Source organism: Dipodomys spectabilis, unplaced genomic scaffold (assembly GCF_019054845.1).
Source record: "Dipodomys spectabilis isolate Male_0828 unplaced genomic scaffold, ASM1905484v1 ptg000145l, whole genome shotgun sequence".
NCBI lineage: Eukaryota > Metazoa > Chordata > Mammalia > Rodentia > Heteromyidae > Dipodomys > Dipodomys spectabilis.
Genome location: NW_024870822.1, coordinates 3762591 through 3782014, shown reverse-complemented (window position 1 = coordinate 3782014; position 19424 = coordinate 3762591).

The window sequence follows — 19424 nt, the reverse complement described above, 5'->3', positions numbered from 1 at the left end:
CTCCACCACCCTCCAACTTGAAACCTAATATTGCTTCACATCAAATATTTAATTCTCCTTTGTTTGAAATAAAATGGTATGTAAAACATGTGTTGCCATGGCTGCAAAAATCCAATGGTGAATATAGAGGCTGCTGTAGCCATTGCCTTTGGGTCTGTCCAGGAAAAGCAAAGGAAGAAGGAAACTCGCAGTAGAAAGTTTTTCCAACATGACTGAGCAGTAGTATGGTCACTAGCTCCAAACTTTTTCTTCTGCCTGGAGAGCATATGCCTGCTCCAGTCAGTTTCTTCTCCACAGAATATTTCCTGGGTTGAAAACATATCCAGAAGCTTTCTGGAAGAGGTTCTTGAGCAATGCTGTTATGATCTCTGAAAGACGAAAGTAAGGTAGCCTCTTGTGTGCCAGACACTTAAAAGCTAGATAATAGTTACTAAAGCTGGATACATGGTATGTTCCTCTGGTAGGGCTATACCCAACATAAATGTGTGATAGCTTCACAAAAGACAGGTGCTGTAGTGTGCATCATAACTGTCTATTCATAGTAGCCAAAAGAGTCCAAATAATAAACATATGCTGGAATACTACAGTACAATGAGAATGAACAATAATGATCCAACATGGATGAGTCAGTCTTTGTTTTCCCTACTGGATTCTGATGGAGCAGAATAATATAAACACCCCCCCCCCCCACACACACACACAGACACACACACACTCACAGTTCTACCATTTTGGGGGCTTAAGGTCTAGACCATTAATAGCATCAACTGAACTGTAAAAACCTCTAGTTCTTTCTCTGACTTGCCGCAACACCAGTCATTGTGGCTCTCTGGGCTCCACACCGGCAGATCCATCTTTGCTCCCAGTTCTCTCACTTGTCTCTCTCTGCACTGACCCTAAGGTCTCACATCAGCTTTTCCCATCACTTTTGGGGCCCTCTTGCTTCCAATCACCTGACATTAACGAGCCTGTTTCTTATTCAGGGAAGCATTTTCTAGTCTCCCACAAGACATTAGATCCCTGCCAGACACAGTCTTGTTGCATCCTCCATTGCTCTTGTCCAGTTATTATTTCCAATGCCCCACTCCCACTGGACTAGAAACTGCCCAAGACCCAAAGAGCATATCCTAAGTCCAAGCAGGTAGCATCACACCTGGGACATGGCAAGTGCTCCAAAAAATTTTGTTCACTGAGCACTGTTGGCTCACACTTATATTCCTACCTACTCCTGAGGCTGAGATCTGAGGTCTGCAGCTCAAAGCCAACCTGGGCAGGAAAGTCTGAGAGACTCTCCAGTTAATTACCAAAAATAAAAAAAATACAGAAGTAGAACGGTGGCTAAGTGGTAAACAGTAGCCTGAGCACAAAAGCTCAGGGACAGTGCCTAAGCCCAGAGATCAAGCCCTAGGACTAGCACCAAAAAATAAAAATTGTTAGATAATTAGTATTTAAAGTCTCTCTCTCTTTTTTTTTTTTTTTTTGGTCCTGTCGTGGGGCCTGAACTCTGGGCCTGGGCGCTGTCCCTCAGCTCTTCAGCTCAAGGCTAGCACTCTACCACTTGAGCCACAGCGCTACTTCCAGCTTTTTTCTTTTTGCTTATGTGGTGCTGAGGAATCGAACCCAAGGCCTTTGGTATGCAAGGCAAGCGCTCTACCACTGAGCCACCTTCCCAGCCCCTTTAAAGTCTCGTTTTATGAGTAAGTACCTTAAAACAAATAGGTTCAGTTTTAGGACAGATAGAACTGAAGGAGATTGAAAGGGAGAATTAATCTATGTAGAATCAATCTATATCTGTAAATGGTGTATCGTGTCAAGCACTTTGTCTACACTGTTACCATTTAATCCTTGCAAAAACAAGAGGTGATATTAAGATTTTCATTTTTCAAATGAAGTAACTGAGGCTCAGAGAAGGGTTAATTGCTCCAAGTCTCAATTCTTCATCTTCTTTTTCATCAATAATTGTCCACAATGTCATATGTCCCTCACACAGCTGACCAGAATGTCTCAGAAATAGCTGGCTAATTTCCATAATAATTGTGGTGAGGTTGTTTTGAAAGTGTCTTGATATTCTATTTTGTCATGTTAGGAGTGACAGGCTTATATTTCTACATCTCTTAGCTATGGTGGCTTAGTCTTGACCTCTAACCTTCCCAACTCTTTGAAATTGCTCCATTTCTTTCCCATCAAAGCCAGCCAGCCCTGGTTCAGTTAGGTGGCCCCACAACAATTTCCTTCCAAATCCTTTTTTTTTCTCAAGCTGCATTGAAATTACTGATTCTCTGAGAGGCTCCTTATCCAGCCAAGAGCCTGGCCTGCTAGCAAAAAACACATGGATATTTAGCCACTTAAGAGCATGGATTCTGGAGTTAAAATAAGGGTTTAAATCATGGCTCCACCACTGTAAACAGGTGAGTTACCTTTTTTTTTGCTCATTTCTCCATCTGTAAAATGCAAATAAAAATATCATCTACTTTCTGGGATTGTTCCAAGGATAAAATAATACAAGAAATAGACTATGTACTGTAGAGCAGCACCTGGCCCATTGTAAATGCTTGACAGATGTGAGCAAGCATCATTAGCAATGCTTCAGAGAAACACAACATAAGCAAGCTTTATGCCCTGTCCACACTGCAACCCAAGATTCCTCCTCCCTTTGTTTTGTTTATGTTTTTCCAAACAGACTGCCAGCTAAGTACCCCTCGGCTGTTTAGCAGTGAATTCAAGAAAGCTTATCTCCTAGAGAGAAGAAGAAAATACCCCAGCGGGTGAGCTGCTGATGTCAGTCCTGTATCTGCAGAAGGTTTGCTTTCCCCAAGCAGCATGACCCTCTTTTCTCATCACTCACCCAGTGTTCCTGTGGCAGAAAAATTCATTCCCCTTTCTAACTGAATCACAGCTTTAATAAAGCTATTGTATTTGACCACAGGCTTAGGAAACAGTAATATAACATAATAAGAGAAGATCATTAAAGTTCTATAAAGCGAGCAAGCATTCAGCTTCTTCATTTCCAGTGTCCCCAAGCCTTAGATAAGGGATAAACATTTTTTAATCAAAATCTAAATAACAGTAAATCTGACTTTTCATTTCATTTCAAGTATTTTCCCAGTTAAGTGTGTGTGTATTCTAATTTCCGGTATAGATCAGATAAACCATAGAAGTTGGAGGTTGGGGAACGGGTAGTTTCAGGATACTTTTCTGACTGTAGTTCCAGTACATGTCTCTGGTTAGGTTGTCAAAGAAGTGAGCCAAGAATGATTAACATTCTGGAGACGGATCTGTGAAAAGAATAAGAACAAATAAGTACTGGGAGGTAAAAAGAACTTTGAGGAGGCAGATATCTGGATAAGTAGCTCAGAAATGCTGAGAGCAACACAGACATTAATTATATGATCCAAAGAACTATGGTCTAGGGGGAAAAAAAAAAGAAAAGTTTTAAAGGAAAATAGAGCCTTCCTTTTCTCCTTCCTTTTCCTGTTTTTGCTTGAAATGGTGATTAAGGGCACAAGGACCAAAAAAATCCAAGAAGAGACTCCAAGTGTTATGTCTGCCATTTGCCGACTGTGTAGTTGAACAACTAGTGATATTTCTGTGAGTTTTAATTGCATTGTCTATAAATAGTAATGACAAAAATCTAATTATTCATAAGATGGCCAGGGGGGAAAAAATCAAAAGATACATTGAATGTACTTAGCAGTGTCCAGTGTGTAATAAATGGCATAGCTCATTGTTAAAACTTGTGGAGATACTTCATGCTGTATTTTGGACAATAAAGAAGATTCCAAAGAAATTGATCAGCTGGGTGTTGGTGGCTCGTGTTTATAATCCTAGCTACTCAGAAGTCTGAGATCCAAAGATTGAGGCTCAAAACTAGCCTCAGCAGAAAAAGCATGTGTGACTCTTACCACCAAAAAAAAAGCTGGAATTAGAACTGTGGCTCAAGTAGTAGAGCACTTGAACTAAAAACTCAAGGGAACAGAGCCTAGCTCCTGAGTTCAAAGTTTAAGTCCCAAGACTGGCACACACACAAGAAATAGGCTTGAACAAAGTCTACTTACTTGAGACATTTTAAAACTATTGGGGCTAAAGTATAAGGAAACCCAATCATCTAAGGAGGCCTAGAAATGCACCAGAAAACTGGATTTTCACATCTCATCATCAAAGAAAAAAATTTTACACTATTTTATGGACTCTAAGATATATCATTTTCCACATTTAGACATATCTAAGATCAGGAAGTCTTACAATATCTTACCTTTTTCCTTTCTTGGTGCTATATAGAATGCTGATGTCTATTCTACTGGATAGCATCTAAGATTCAGTGAAATAATAGCATTAAGCATTAAGTTTGTCAGTGCACTGTTCCAAGTAAATGAGCCCAAACATTTCTCATCCCTGAATAATTTATAATGTGCAGCAGACAATATAAAAAGAACAGTGAAACAACTAAGTCAACACCGTCCAGACATAGTGTGGATTTGTGGTTATTTCTTGGCAAAATATTAAACTTAATTAGTTAATTAAAAATTCCATTTCACCACTTACGGTATAAACATTTCCAACTTATTTAATTTTCATAAACCTTATTTCTTCCTAATGACACCTCTTGGAATATTATGTTAAGAATAGAAGGCATCACAGCATATGATTAGGAAGAGCCTGCCGTGGCTTTTATTTTGGAACATAGAAGATGAGACTTCCATCCTACGTATTCCTTTATCATAGTCCTATTTCTAAAACTGACATCTCTGTCCTCCCTGAACTGCTTACACAGAGGAGCCAAACCGTTCTAACCTCAAAACATTCATTGTAGACAGTGTGTTAGTTAGTTTGGGCTACTATAACAAATTACCAGATTGGGTGGATGACAACAGTTTTTTTATTGAGTTCTGGAGCCTGGGAAATCCAAGATCAAGGCACTGGCAGGCCTAGTACTTGCTGAGAACTTACTTCCTAAATGGTAGACAGCTTCCTTCTTGTGTGTTCACATGGAAAAGAAGAAACAAACTCCTGAGTCTCTTTTCTTATAAGACCACTAATCCTGTTATTGAGGGTTCCACCTTTTATGACCCAATTACCTCCCAAAGTTTCTACCTTCTAATATCATCATATTAACGGTAAAATTTTTGACATGAGTTTTCTTTGTTAGGGGGCACCAACATTCAGTTCCCTGGCACTATTTAGAGTCGGAAATAGCTACTGCATTAGCTTTTGTTCCAATTAACTACCTAAATGCCACTGCTACCTTCTTCTTTACGGTCTGTGTCCCACATCTACCGCACTGCTGTTTTGACTTGTATTTTCTAATTGTCCCAGAAAAAGTACATGCTCTTCACTAGATATGAATTCATTGAGTCCTGGCTCCACAGAACACATATTTTATAAGTTCCACAAGGGTAGGGTGAGGATTGCTGCACTCGTGGCTGAGATCACAATGGTAGTTATAAGATGGAGTTGAGGTGCTCAGCAGCAGGTGCACTGGACTGAAGTCAGGATGTCAATGAGGCTACATTCTTTTTGAAAGCTCCAGGGGAAAATTTGCTTCCTTGCCATTCTTTAACTCATAGTCTCCATCCTCCAAGCCAAAAGGGCAGATTTGACTCCTTCTTATATGGAATCACTCTCCTCTGCCTCCTTCTCCCATTTTAAACAATTCTTGTAATAACATTGAATCCAGTGGATAATCTAGGATAATCTTCCTATTATAGGGTCAACTGATTAGTAACTTTAATTCCATCTCCAATCTTAATTCCCCTTTGCCCTGTAATATAGCATACCCACAGTTCTGAGGATTGGAATGTGGATATATTTTGCAGGGCCATTAGTCTGCCAATCATACTAAGTTTTTATATGTATAATATCAAGCATTTGTAAGAGACTAATATGTGTCAGACCCTTTGCTGGCTAAGCACTTTGCATCCATTCTATGCTTTTATCTATACAGTAACCCAATGAAGCAGGAGCCATTACAGCTCTAATGACACATATGCCAAAGCTAAAAGAACTCAGGGGTTTAACAGACCTGCCCAAGGTCAATGATCTAATAATTGGCAGAATTGGGATTTGAACCTAGGACCATTCCCAAGGCCTCTTAATGACTAGTCTACATAATGATAGGTGTCATGTGCAGGAATGGATGAACTTGAATAAGGAGCATAGATTCTAAAGAAAACTTTCAAAGAGTAGTTTGAAATCAAATTGGCTGTTTACTGGATGATTTTATAATACATACCTTCACAAGTTCATCTGTGATTATTTTCTTGCAAGTGACAGAAAGTCTCATGAGGACAGCTGATTCCAAAAAAATAAGGTAGGCCAAGTAAACTAAACAATGCAGAATTCGAATTTCAGGCATCATTGGATTCAATAGTCCAACAATATTATCAGGCTTGCCTTCTTTCCTTCCTTCTTTCTTTCTTTCTTTTCTTTCTTTTTTTGAGTTCTCCTTCCTCTGAATTGACTCTTCAAGTAAAAAAGATGGCAGCAAAATAATCACAGAAGTAAGAACTGCTATCTTCTCTCAGCTTTTAGGTCTAGCAGGAAAATACAATTAAAAAGTGAATGCCCTTTTCCTAGGAAAATCATATTGCCTCTCATTGACTCTGCCACAATCTCTGCCCCATCTTTGAAATAACCACTGTGCTCAGATGAATGCATGTGATGATTCCTAGCACTGGATTATACATTCTTTCCTGGTATCAGTTTGCATTAGTAGAACCACAAAGACTCCGAGGAGAGGGAGAGAGATGCTTTTGATTGCAGGTAACACACTTGCTAATATACAAATTTATTATCTTTCATGATAGAAAGCCCAGAGTTTTGGCAGTTCTAGTCTGAGTATATCTGAAGTTTAGGCATGTCAGTGGTCTGGTTGTGCCTCTGTGTTCCCGTAGGTTTACCCCCACACGATCACATAATGGCTTCCACAGCTTTTTCTACACAGCAAGATCCTAAAGAAGGAAGGAAGGGGAGTGGCTTTCTTCTCACATGTTCCTTTCTTTTGTTCAGGAAAGAAAATATTTTTTCCAGACACTCCCCAGGAGACTTGCCTTGATGCTTCATTAGCAGAGCTCTTCATACGTGCACCTCAAAAGCAATTACTGGAAAAAAAAAAAACAAAAAAACACAGGATGAGAATCTCATGATGGATGGTGCCCAGGGCTAAGAACATGAAGATCTAAATAATTGGACAAATCAGAGATGACATTTGTAAAAATGAATGGGGTTAGAGGTGGCAGTGGGGTTGTCAACAGCTGAGTCTAGAGGGAAATTGGGAGTTTGGTTTCCAGGAACAGGCTGGGAGGATAATGGTTATCTATTGGACAAGGATGTCTATTGGAGCTAAATAGAATGCAGGAAGTTTCAGGACCTGGAACATCCTAGGTATTTATTGAGGGAATTCAGGGTCCATAAACCAACTTGATTAGAAGTGGCATGATCTCAGAGCTTTAGGATCAAATGAGGATCACCAAAGCCAGCCTGTACCATATGGACTGTGGCAATTGCTTTCAGAAGTGTTCACAACAATCCCTCCCATTCTGTGTGCCCTAAGTAATGAATCTTTGAGTGGCTTCTGGAGATGAGCCTTTACTCTCTCCCAATTCGAATTTCAGGCATCATTGGATTCAGTAGTCCAACAATATTATCAGGCTTGCCTTCTTTCCTTCTTTCTTTCTTTCTTTCTTTCTTTCTTTCTTTCTTTCTTTGAGTTCTCCTTCCTCTGAGTTGACTCTTCAAGTAAAAAAGATGGCAGCAAAATAATCACAGAAGTAAGAATTGCTATCTTCTCTCAGCTTTTAGGTCTAGCAGGAAAATACAATTAAAAAGTGAATGCCCTTTTCCTAGGAAAATCATATTGCCTCTCATTGACTCTGCCACAATCTCTGCCCCATCTCTCCCTTTACTCTCTTCTGACTTGCTTGATGAAATTCTACAGTGAAAGTGATACTGTATGACGTCTGGCATGGATATTAAGGAAATCTGAAGCATCCATTTGTGCCCTCTAGGAAGCCAGCTGCCATGGAAGGAAGTCTAGGTTATCCATCTGGAAGGGATGTGCAGACAGAGAATAGCCCTCGAGGATGAGACTGTACACGGAGAAAACTGAGGCTGCCGAACATGAGAGACAGCATTTCAAATGTTCCTGCTGTCCACTGTGCATCAAGCTCAAATCATCTGCCTACGTGTCCCTGGCCAATACCATATAAGCCAGAATAATTACCTTGTTGAACCCAGATGATTTACAAAGTCTCGAGCCATTGTTCTAAACCTCAAAGCTTTGGAGAGGTGTGTGGCATAGAAATAGCTAACAGACCTGGGTATGATGGATGGTGTACACATCTCAGTGCCTCAGTACTGAAAGGCTGAGGCCATGAAGACTGTGAGTTTAAGGCCAGCCTGGAGTACACAGTAAGTTTCATGTTAGCCTACATAGAAAGATCCAGTCTCAAAAGGGGGAAAAAAAAGAGTAGGAAAGGCAGGACTGTGGAAGAGTGCTTGTCTACCACGAGCAAGGCCCAAAATTTAATTCTTGGCACCACATTAAAACAAATGAACACCTACAATAAGAACCATCCCTGAAACCAGAACTATTTCAGCTCACTGATTTCTCAGACTAAAAAGCTGGTGAGTTAAAGACTTGCTTAGAGATAGAATTTAGTAGAGACAGAAGCTGGTCAAGAACTCAGATTTCCGCATATTCAGTTTTACCACTAACTTGGTGGAACTATTTTCATGTAGACAAAAATGGGTGCAATTGTCACTTTTGTTGATGTGCATATAAATTGTTTATTATATACGTGGCACAATTCTAAATATATTACCTCAACCCTAATAATAAGCTTATTTGTAAATCTGATGTACTCCCAGATAACTGAGATTAAAGCGTTTAAACAATGTGGTTGGAGTCTTCTGGGTAAGTAACAGTGGGCCCAGGATTCAAATCCAGATATGTCAGGCTCTGAAATGTTTGTGCTTTAGCCACCAAGACAAACAGCTCCCACTAACTCATAAGAGCTTCTTTCCAGTAGGTTCAACCTTTTCTTTCCTGTGTGATGCAATGATTCCAAATGTGCCTTTGGGTGGATATGGATTTTTTTTTATATGGATTTTTAGAACATACCCCAAGTAGGTAAGTTTGGCTTGTTCAAAGAGTTTTTCTCTATTGAACATTTGCTAGGAGTCACTAAGACTTAAAAAGTCTTCAGATGCTAATCCCTCATAAAAGCTTTCTGTTCACGAGACTGCCCCTCCCTCATACTGGATGCTTTTTCCATATTAAGATTCATGGGCTCTCTTCATCCTTCAATTACCCATGAAGTTCAGGGTGAGAATTGCAGGATTGTAGCTCAGACATTTTGTACAGTCTTGCCAAACAAGGAAAGAGGAAAATAGAAGGGAAGAGACATCGTAAAGAAGGGATCTGCAGGAAGGAAGATGAAAATCAAAGGAAGAGATGGAATCAAGGGAAGAAATAGTCTAGCAGGAATTCTTGGGGACTAGAAATCTAAGGCTGCCTCTACTTGTTACCATACCGGATATATATGACTGTTTGTTCAAGACATTCCGGATAGCATGATTAGTAATACACTGCTCCATTTTGCTCCCAGTTTGCACACTGAATCCTGTGGAGATTCTGTCAATCATATTTCACCCTTAGCTTGCCACACCAGGTCTTAATGAGTAGAGATAGGCAGTAGATACTATCATAGGTATTAGAGACTGGAGTCAATATGCCAGCTTTGCCTTTGTGTGTTCACCGCACAGAGTGGGAAGACTTTACTGCTTTCTGCTTTACAAAACACAATAACAGACACTGAGAGATACAGTGGCAGCTGAGGAAAGCAATGGAACAGGTACTTCAGAAGAATGTACTGCAAGTGCAAAGGATGGAAAAGGGCAAGGCTCTGTATGCCTCAGAGAACATGGTAACTGGCCACTTCCAATGGTCAAATATAACTCATGATTCCTCCATCAAGTTCTTTTTCAGAAAAAGTTCATCTTATAGTTTATTTTTGCCAAAGAACCTGAGGTTTATGAAGTGATTTTTCTTAGTTACTTTATTTGCAATAAGATAAATTATCATATGAGGAGGAAGGTAAAATTAGGGCATGAATGTTGGGAGGAGAGAAAGAGACAGCACTCAGCACTTAATATTAACCTTGCCTATGGCTGTATCATTCACAGTTTCCAAAAATTTTTGTGCTACAAGCCTTGTAGAAATCTATGAAGATGATATCCTCCGAAAAACTGCATTTTGTGACACAAAACGTGGCTCTGGGAATGTTGAAGACAGACAGAGCTACTAATGAGTTGCAATAAAGTTATTTCATAAAATATGAGAGACAAAAACAATGTATGGCTTGGAAATGTAGGTGAGTGGTAGCATACATGATTAGTATGTGCAAGGCCCTGAATTCAATACCCAACATCCCCCCCTTCCCCCCCCCCCCCGCAAAAAAATTCCCAAAGCAAAAAGAACAACAAAAATAATCCGTTTTTTATTAATATTTTATACATGTTAAGTTTAAACTGCTCCATACTTTTATTCATTTAAACTGGTCAATAAAGATTTTTTGAGGGTCCTTATGAGGAAAAGTGGAACTGATATATATATATGAATATATATATATATATATATATATATGAAGTCACCTGGTATTCAGCACATAATATAGCTTGGTTTCTGAAGATTAACAAGAGATGAAATTGGGGAAAAGGCAAGTGATCCTAGAGGTGATGGAAATTACAAGTATATACAAGTAGATGTTCAGAAGGCAAGTATATCTTGAGCCACACACAATGGTGCAAGCCTATAATCCTGGTAGTCAGGAGGACTGAGATTCAAGACCAGACTGGGAGAAAAGTTGGCAAGACCTCATCTTAACAAATAAGTTGGGTGTGGTGATTGGCACCTATATAATCCTACCCAGAAATACACAAATCGTGGATAAGAGGATTATGGTCCCTGACCAGCTAGTACAAAAGCAAGACCCTATCTGAAAAATAATTCAAGGGGTAGAGTACTTGTCGTGGAAGCGGGAGATCTTGAGTTCTAACCTCAGTACCACTGACACTTCTCATTACCCTGAAAGAAAGAACAGATCTTAATTAAATTTACATTTTGGAAGAATTAGCCTGATCTGGGGATGTAGAATAATAACACACTCAAATTTAGCTTCTATACTCTCATAGTGCAGGTCATGCCAAACACCAAATGTATGGGGGGAGGGTTCCCCACACATTAAGAAAGCAATTAATTCTGAAGTGAATATTTGCTTGGTGTCCTCCAATCCAATTCTGACGCTGTCTACCTGGAGATAGCATCCGATCCCACGGGCTGAGGTCTCAGCCTCAGTACTGCCCTTCTCTTTCAAGTGCCAATCATAAACCCCAGGTTGTTTTATCTGTGCTTCTGACCAGCTGGTTGTAAATCCAGGTTCTCACCACCTTCTCTTCAGGTTTGATTAATTTGCTTGAGTGGTTCATAGAACTCAAGCAAAGACCTAATTTACAGCTTTATTGTAAAGGATAATACAGAGGATACAGATGAAAAGACATAGGGCAAAGCATGTGGGAAGGTATAAAGCGCTCCTATGCCCTGTCTAGGTGTATCCCTCTCCAGTAACCCCCTGTTTTAATGAATTGGTGATACAGAAACTCTCTGAACTGTGTCCTTGGGTTTTATGGAGACTTGATTTCATAGGCATGACTTAGGCAAGGCCAACCCTGTGAAAATGCAATCGCACAGAAAGGGTATGATCAAATGATAACAGACAGACTGAGTCTCTCTCTCTCTCTCTCTCTTTCTCTCTCTCTCTCTCTCCCTTCATTTCCCTATGAGAGTACCCACACTTTATTAGAATGTGCCCCTAACCTTCTGCTTATCTGCTTGTCTGCTTTTTGTCTGTTTGTCTGCTTGCCTGCTTGTTTACTTACTCAATAAACCTTCACCAAGTGTTCTTACAAAAAATATAGACAGGGCTGGGAAGGTGGCTCAGTGGTAGAGTGCTTGCCTCGCATGCATGAGGCCCTGGGTTTGATTCCTCAGCACCACATGAGCAGAAAAAAAAAAAAAAAAGCCAGAAGCGGCACTGCGACTCTAGTGGTAGAGCCTTGAGCTGACGAGCTGAGGGACAGCTCCCAGGCCAAGACTTCAGGCCCCAAGACCAACCAAAAAAAAAAAAATCACACACACACACACATACACACAGACTGCAAGAACCCAGCAAGCCCTATCAGCTCATATTCATCTTGGCATCTCTATGCTATATTCCTTTGTTCCAGTATAAGGTAAGAGCCCCTCTGAATGAATATAGGTCCTATGATCAAATAAGTTAGGTCAAAGAATTTCTTTATTGCCAGCTTTAAGACAGAGAAGCAAGGGGAGGACTAAAGTATATTTTTGGTTTCTCTGACCTGCCTTAAAGAACTGAAATTCTTCTAAGAAAAGGAGCAGGTGAAAGGGGGTACGAGAAGATCAGAGAGAGAGATTTTGCTTTCTGAGGCCTAAAGGACCCTGACATTACAGCAAAAGGCTGCCGTTCACCTTTATTGCTCAGAAGTTATTTCAAAGCAGCTTCAGAAACCCAGGACAAAAAGCAACATCTTTAACCTTATGGTTATAGTCATTTAGGGAAGGGTTCTGGGAGTGTTGAGCTAAGAACTATAGATGAAAACAAAAATACATGCAATTTTCACAGAAAAAAACCAGAATATCAACTTCTATGCAAAATATGAATGTGCTGGCATGTGAGCATTATCAGAACCTAGAGGAGTACCTGGCTCTTAGAAAGCAATCAAATCTAATTAAATGAATGAATAATGAATTAATAGCCCACACTGAAACTCCTTGCTCTGAATTCTTATCCTTACTTATCAGAAAGATGCTGACTCAAGGACTTTCTGGGTGGTTCCTCTTTTCTATGAAGCCTTTCTAGTTTATATGTCTTTCCTAAATTAGCCACTATCTTTTTTAGTTTCCCCCCTGTAATGTCTTGTCATTGTAGATTAAATAAGTGAAGCAATATAACTTCTTTTTTGGGGGGACGGGAAAGCAACATTTTAAAGGGTATACTAGAGGGACCTATATACACCCATGCTCACTATATTTTCTTTTTAGTTATGTCATTCCAAATAAACTTTTCTATTCATGGTTAGGATTATAAATTGATACAGGCTGTTGAGAAAACAATTTCACTCTACACAGAAAAGTAAAGTTTGATCCTTATATTAAACCATATACAAGGATGACCTGAAAATGGACTTGAATATGAAAATTAAAGCCACAAAGATATATATATACTGAGAATCTTGAATAGAAATATATTTCTTAAATAGAATAGATTTGACTACATCAATTCAGAGCTACCTTTTCAAAATAGAACCTATTTGCTAAGTGCTAGTGGCTTATGCCTGTAATTGTAGTTACTCAGTAGGAAGAGATCTGAAGATCACAGTTTGAAGCCAGCTTGAGCAAGAAAGTGTGTGAGACTCTTATGTCTAATTAACCAGCAAAATGCCAAAAGTGGAGTCATGGCTCAAGTGGTAGAGCACTAGCGTTGAACAAAAAAAGCAGAGGGACAGCACTAGGACTTGAGTTCAAGCCCCAGTACCAGCACAAAAACATCACCACCAACAATAGAGACCCTATTATAGACAATGCTATTTGGCAGGGCATAGATTGGTAGAAAATAAATAGGCAAAAGTTACGATACGACTATGTGTATAAGAAGAATATAAAGAGATATTCTTCTTTGCTAATAGTGCAGGACACAACAAAAATAATACTACAAAGAATTATCACTATATCCTATTGACAAAAAGTTGGTAAGTTAGATAATACCAAATGTTGTCAAGGAATAGATATCCAAGGTTTTAAGAATTCACCATATTTTGTGTGTGTGAAACAGAAATTATTTTTCAGTTATTTTTATGTAAAATTTAATACCTACATGAACTAAATAATAAAACACTTTGGAAAGATAAATATATGCACAAGGACATTTATCAAATATATTAGAGTTTCTGTAGAAAGAAATTGGAAGTAGAATTTGGAGAATAGGAGTAGAATTTGGAGACAAGGAAGAAATAAAATGAAATAAAATAAGAAAGATGTCTTGCATGGACTAAGAACAGTTTGGGATCTGAGTAGTATGATTAACCGGTCTATCTGCACCAAAGTTCCAAAATAAATAAATAAACAGAGAGAACATGCCTCAGGGAGATTTCCCCTCATAATCCCTGATTTACAAGGACAGTGCACTAACCGCTAGTATACAACGTCTATAATTAGTTCCAGTCCAGAGGAGTCTGCTTTCCCAACTGGAGAAATGGAAGGCAAATTTACGGACTTTTCTCATTCCCAAAGAGTGCTGATCTTACAGATGATTAACTACCTTCATTTTTTGCAGCCCCCTCAGATAAAAGCCAAGTAAGACCACCCCTAAGAAAGTATGTCCAAACAGAAGAGTTTGAAAAAAAAATCATTTTAACAAAAAGAATTACCATCACCCAGGGGTTAGGGAGCTGGCTTGAAGACTAGGGAGGAAATCAGAGATTAACTCACAATTGGCTGGATGTTCTTATAGATAATTCTCTCAGCCAGTAGTTTACACACAGTTAAAATGGAGGCCCCCTTTAGCAGAGAATGTCTGAAGAACGCCAAAACAAATACCAGGGGAATCCTTTCAATTCTTGCAGTGAATGAAATGATGGTTACAAAAACAGTGTATTGTTTAGGAAATAACATAATAAATGAATGCTGAGAAATCATCTTGATCATGGCTCCTCTGGAGTTATCTTTGCAGATGTTTATTTTGCATGGAGAAAGTGTTTAGAACATTATAATATCACCAAGCAATGAACCATTCACTTGTAAGCATTGAATGAAGTGAAAACATTCCAAAGAATGTTGAATCAAGGATTTATTTTGTATGTCTTGCTACAATTTCTGTGGAACAGCAGGCACAGTCTTACAGATTTCATCCTTTATATTTTGGCAGGGCTAGGATGGGCTAGCGTATTTCACCACACTGACATAATATGTTCAGATGTTAGCTAATATAATAACAGCATGAGATGAGATGTAGGTAATCTTGGGCTCATTGGGGAAAATGAAATCAATCACTGGAGTGACAGCCTAATTACTAAAGAATAGGACCAGCTTAGGGGTGTATATACCTTCCCTAAAGCAGTGAACTTTGAAATTCCATTCTGTTCTCTTACTGAATTCTTTTTTTTTTGGGGGGGGGGGGCGGTCCGGTCGTGGGGCCTGAACTCTGGGCCTGGGTGCTGTCCCTCAGCTCTTCAGCTCAAGGCTAGCACTCTACCACTTGAGCCACAGCGCCACTTCCGGCTTTTTTCTTATGTGGTGCTGAGGAATCGAACCCAGGGCCTCGTGCTCTACCACTGAGCCACCTTCCCAGCCCCATCTCTTACTGAATTCTAAAGGGTTTTCTGAAATTAATTGTACTAAGTTAGGAAATGTTAGGAAAGAGAAATGGACTTCACAATTGGAGGAAACAACTTGGAAATTTGGAGTATCACTTACATGTTCCACAGCAGAACATGATATGACAGAGTTAGATATGAATCTGAGTCCCATCTCAGCTACATTCTGGCTGGGTAAACTCTAATTAAATTTCATCACCTCTCTGAGTCTCTGAACTTTGTTTCTTTATTTATATAGAGTTCAAATGTTTAAAGACTTAAGAGCTAACCGTCATATAAAAGGAGCCACTTGGTATTTAAGAATACACCATTTGTTTCTGAGAGTCCCAAGGGCATTCACAAGACAGTCAGGGCTGCAAATTATCCTGTTATCCCTATCTACTGTCTGCTGAGCATCTTCAAGATGCCTCACAGTTGTTGCTAACCAATGAGAACAATGCCAACACCAAACGCAGTGATCATTGTCAAGGTGACTCAAGGTTTTAGAGTAATTTGTTATGCAGCAATAGGCCACTAATACAGATTTTATTATGGAGTGAAATTCTTCCATAACGAAAATCTGAAATGCTGGAATGGCTTTGGAACTGGGCAGTAAGCAGAAGCTAGAAGTTCAAGATCATGGTAATAGAAGATTGGAGTCATGAAGAAACTGTAGAATCCTGGTGGTCTTCAAAAAGGTATATGTGAGAAAAAAATGTAATGGGGAAGTGGAAGAAAAGGGTAATTTTTATGTAGAGGCAGATATGTGGAAAGTAGAAAACAGACCCAGTCAATTGGGTGTTGTAGCTAAAGGTACTTTCTGCTACAGTTTTTAAGGTTCTAGCTGGTACCTTCTTGCTGGTTATAGCAAAAATGTAAAAAACAAAACAAAACCATCTAAATGAAGAACTCTAAAAAAAGAACTTGCTAGTTTTGAAAATTCCCAGGCAGGAAATATTATAAGCATAAACAATTATTTATTTCTTCATCAAATGATGAAGTAACAATTATATGTAAGACTGTGTTTTTAGACTTTCAAAAGGTCTTAAGTAGTGATTTCAGAGAATAATTCAGACAAACATCAGAGCTTTAAGGATACTTTAGGATGTTATACCTCATCAGATTTAGCAGAAGGACTCTCCACAGTAGAGAAGGGCTTAACTTCAAGAGATTTGTAGGTATGATTTTTTTTCCAACATAGAGAGAACAATTAGATTTACAAGGACAGTTGCATTGGCAAAAGTACTGCCAACTTGAACTGAGAGAGTACAAAATGAAAAGTGGCCTTTGTAGCCCCTAAATTCTACTGGCAGAAGCAAACCGGCAAACTTTAGAGATACAAACACATGCTACTTTTAATGGAGAATGAAAGTTGACTTAGAGAATGTAATCAAGAGTCTAACAGGTAAAGCCAAGAACCACAGAGAGTCATTCTAAGGCAGGAGTATGTATGAGCCCCAATAAAAGAAATTTCCAATATGGATGCAATGGGATTTAAAATTTCTATAACCTAGTAACTCTCCCGAGTCTCCTCTTTCCTCCTTTCTGAACAAGAATGTCTGTTCCTAAGTCTGTCTCATCACTGTAGTTTGGGAGAATGAGAAACACAGATGTTAAGATGAAGAGCGTCTACAGCTGAGAAGCTATGCTTAAATTTTATATCTAGGATACTCATACATAGCTGGACTCAACTTAGGTGATGAGATTCTGGATTGATGATGCCATGAGTTAACATTTTTGGGGGGGAGGGCAAGGAAGAAATGAGAATATTTTGCATTTGAATCATTACACCAAAGTGTAGACAGAAGTAGTCAGCTTCCAAGACCATTCCAATAACTCCCCCTTCTGTTGATATGTGCATATCTTTATGTAGTACCTTCCATATTGGATAGATTTGATTTCTGTAATCAATGGGTCTGTGTTGTTAATGATGATTCATGATTTCTGAGCTTCAGTCAAGTTGTATCTTCCATCTTACCCTCTCTTAGATTTCTTGGTCTGGCAGAATGCAACTGTTGTATTTGTATTGCTAGAATAATCAAGCAGCTCTATAGAAAGTAATGAGGCCTCCAACTAATAGTCATCAGAGTGAACCATCTTGGAAGCAAATTCTACATTTGTTCGTTAATCTTGAAATGACTGAAGTCTCTTGACAGACTATAAACCAGACTCACCCAGTTAAGCCACTCCCAGGTCTCCAGCTTATAGAAACTGTATGACGTAACAGATGTCCATTATTTTAAGATGCTATATATTTGAGGTAATAAGTCTACCCAGAGTACTATAACAATGGTGCATCCAAAGTCTTTGACTCATGGAAAATCAGATGACTCTGATTGTTGAGGAGAAAAATATAGAAGATCGCCTTATTATATCTGCCATACTATATTAAGAGAACTTTATGAAGTCCACTTTAAATATTTTCATTTGGTTCTGTTTTTAAGACTGTCTCCACAGAAGGCTCAAGGAAGAATAGTATCAGATATTGAACTGATATTGATATTAAAATTACATTTCAATTTTACTAGGTTAAAATAAAGAAGAAACAGTAGCAATGATAATACCATCAATACCCTGTCCCCTTGCCCCCACTGGAGGCCCTGGACCTAAAATGTTCTTTTTATTTTTTTGAAGTACTGAGAATTGAACCCTACAACCAGGCATTATTCACGATAGGCAAGTGATCTATTACTGAACTGCATTCCCAGCTGTTTCTCAATTTTACTTTGAGACAAGGTCTGTTTAACTTGTTCAGGTTGAACTCAAACTCCTATGTAGCTCAATTTATGATCTTTTTACCCCAGCTTCCTAAGTAACTGGGATTACAGGCACTCACAACTATGTCTGGACAAAAATGTTCTTTCAAGACACTAGAACATGTTTTCTTAAAAAAAAAACAAGATTCTCTAGATGTGATAACATTATGTTTGTAAAGAGTAAGTTGTTTTCCTTCTAAGCATGGCGAAGAAAATGGAAATAACAAAGCAAGGAACACTATTTACTAGATACTGTATGCTAATGTTGGTACTTGAGATTGGTTGGTTTTCTTTTTTCTTTCCAGAATGGTGCATCAATGGCTGTTTCACATGAAGACTCAGAAATAACAGAAATGTGTGTGGAATCAGAATAACAAAACCTAAGTTCTGGAGTTAATAAACAAAAGGTTTCTAAAATAAATAAATAACAAAAGCTGAGCAAAGATTAAGCACATATTATCCACGGAAATCCTAGCTTAAAGTTATCTAATGTGATGTTAGGAAAATGAACCCTTAGATATGTATTTTAATGTTTTTTTCTTTCATGCATGTGTTTCTAACGCATTTATAAGATTATTTCTTTGTTGCTTTGTATGTCCCTCCCCCACAGTATAACCCCTGCTTTCACTATATTTGATGTCAGTATAACTTATGGAGGAGATGGGGAAAAACAAGTCGTTTAAGGATACAGGTGGACCTGTTGCAACAATGAGAAGTACAAGTTGTCATGTCCAAAACGAGCTTTACAATGTCGGTGGGGGGGGGGGGGGGAGGAGAAGGATTGGGATTGGAGGGGGGAGGGGAGAGGCTGGGAAGGGATGTGAAGGGTAAACAAAGGAGGAGGCTGCAATGCTCGGTAAGAAATGTACGCATTATCCTGCCCATGTAATTGTAACCCCTCGGTACAGTACTTTCACAAATAAAATTAAATTAAATTAAAAAAAAAAGAAATCAATAGGCACCGTTCATTCCCTTCCATTCTTCCTAACCACACCTGAGCTTCTCCCCTTACTAGATCAAAATGTCCTTTTTTCCTCTGCTAATATTAAACAAAAGCTTTTCTGTGAATGGACAGTCCTCTATATTCCATACAGATTGGAAGATGTGTACATTATCAACAAAGAGCCCAAATGTTCTATGTGTTTAACAGTTTTCTTCAAAGGGTCATTACGAACACTAAATATAATTTGTGCAAAAATGGAAAAGCTTACCGAACACTCTATAGTGTAAGCACTTTTCATT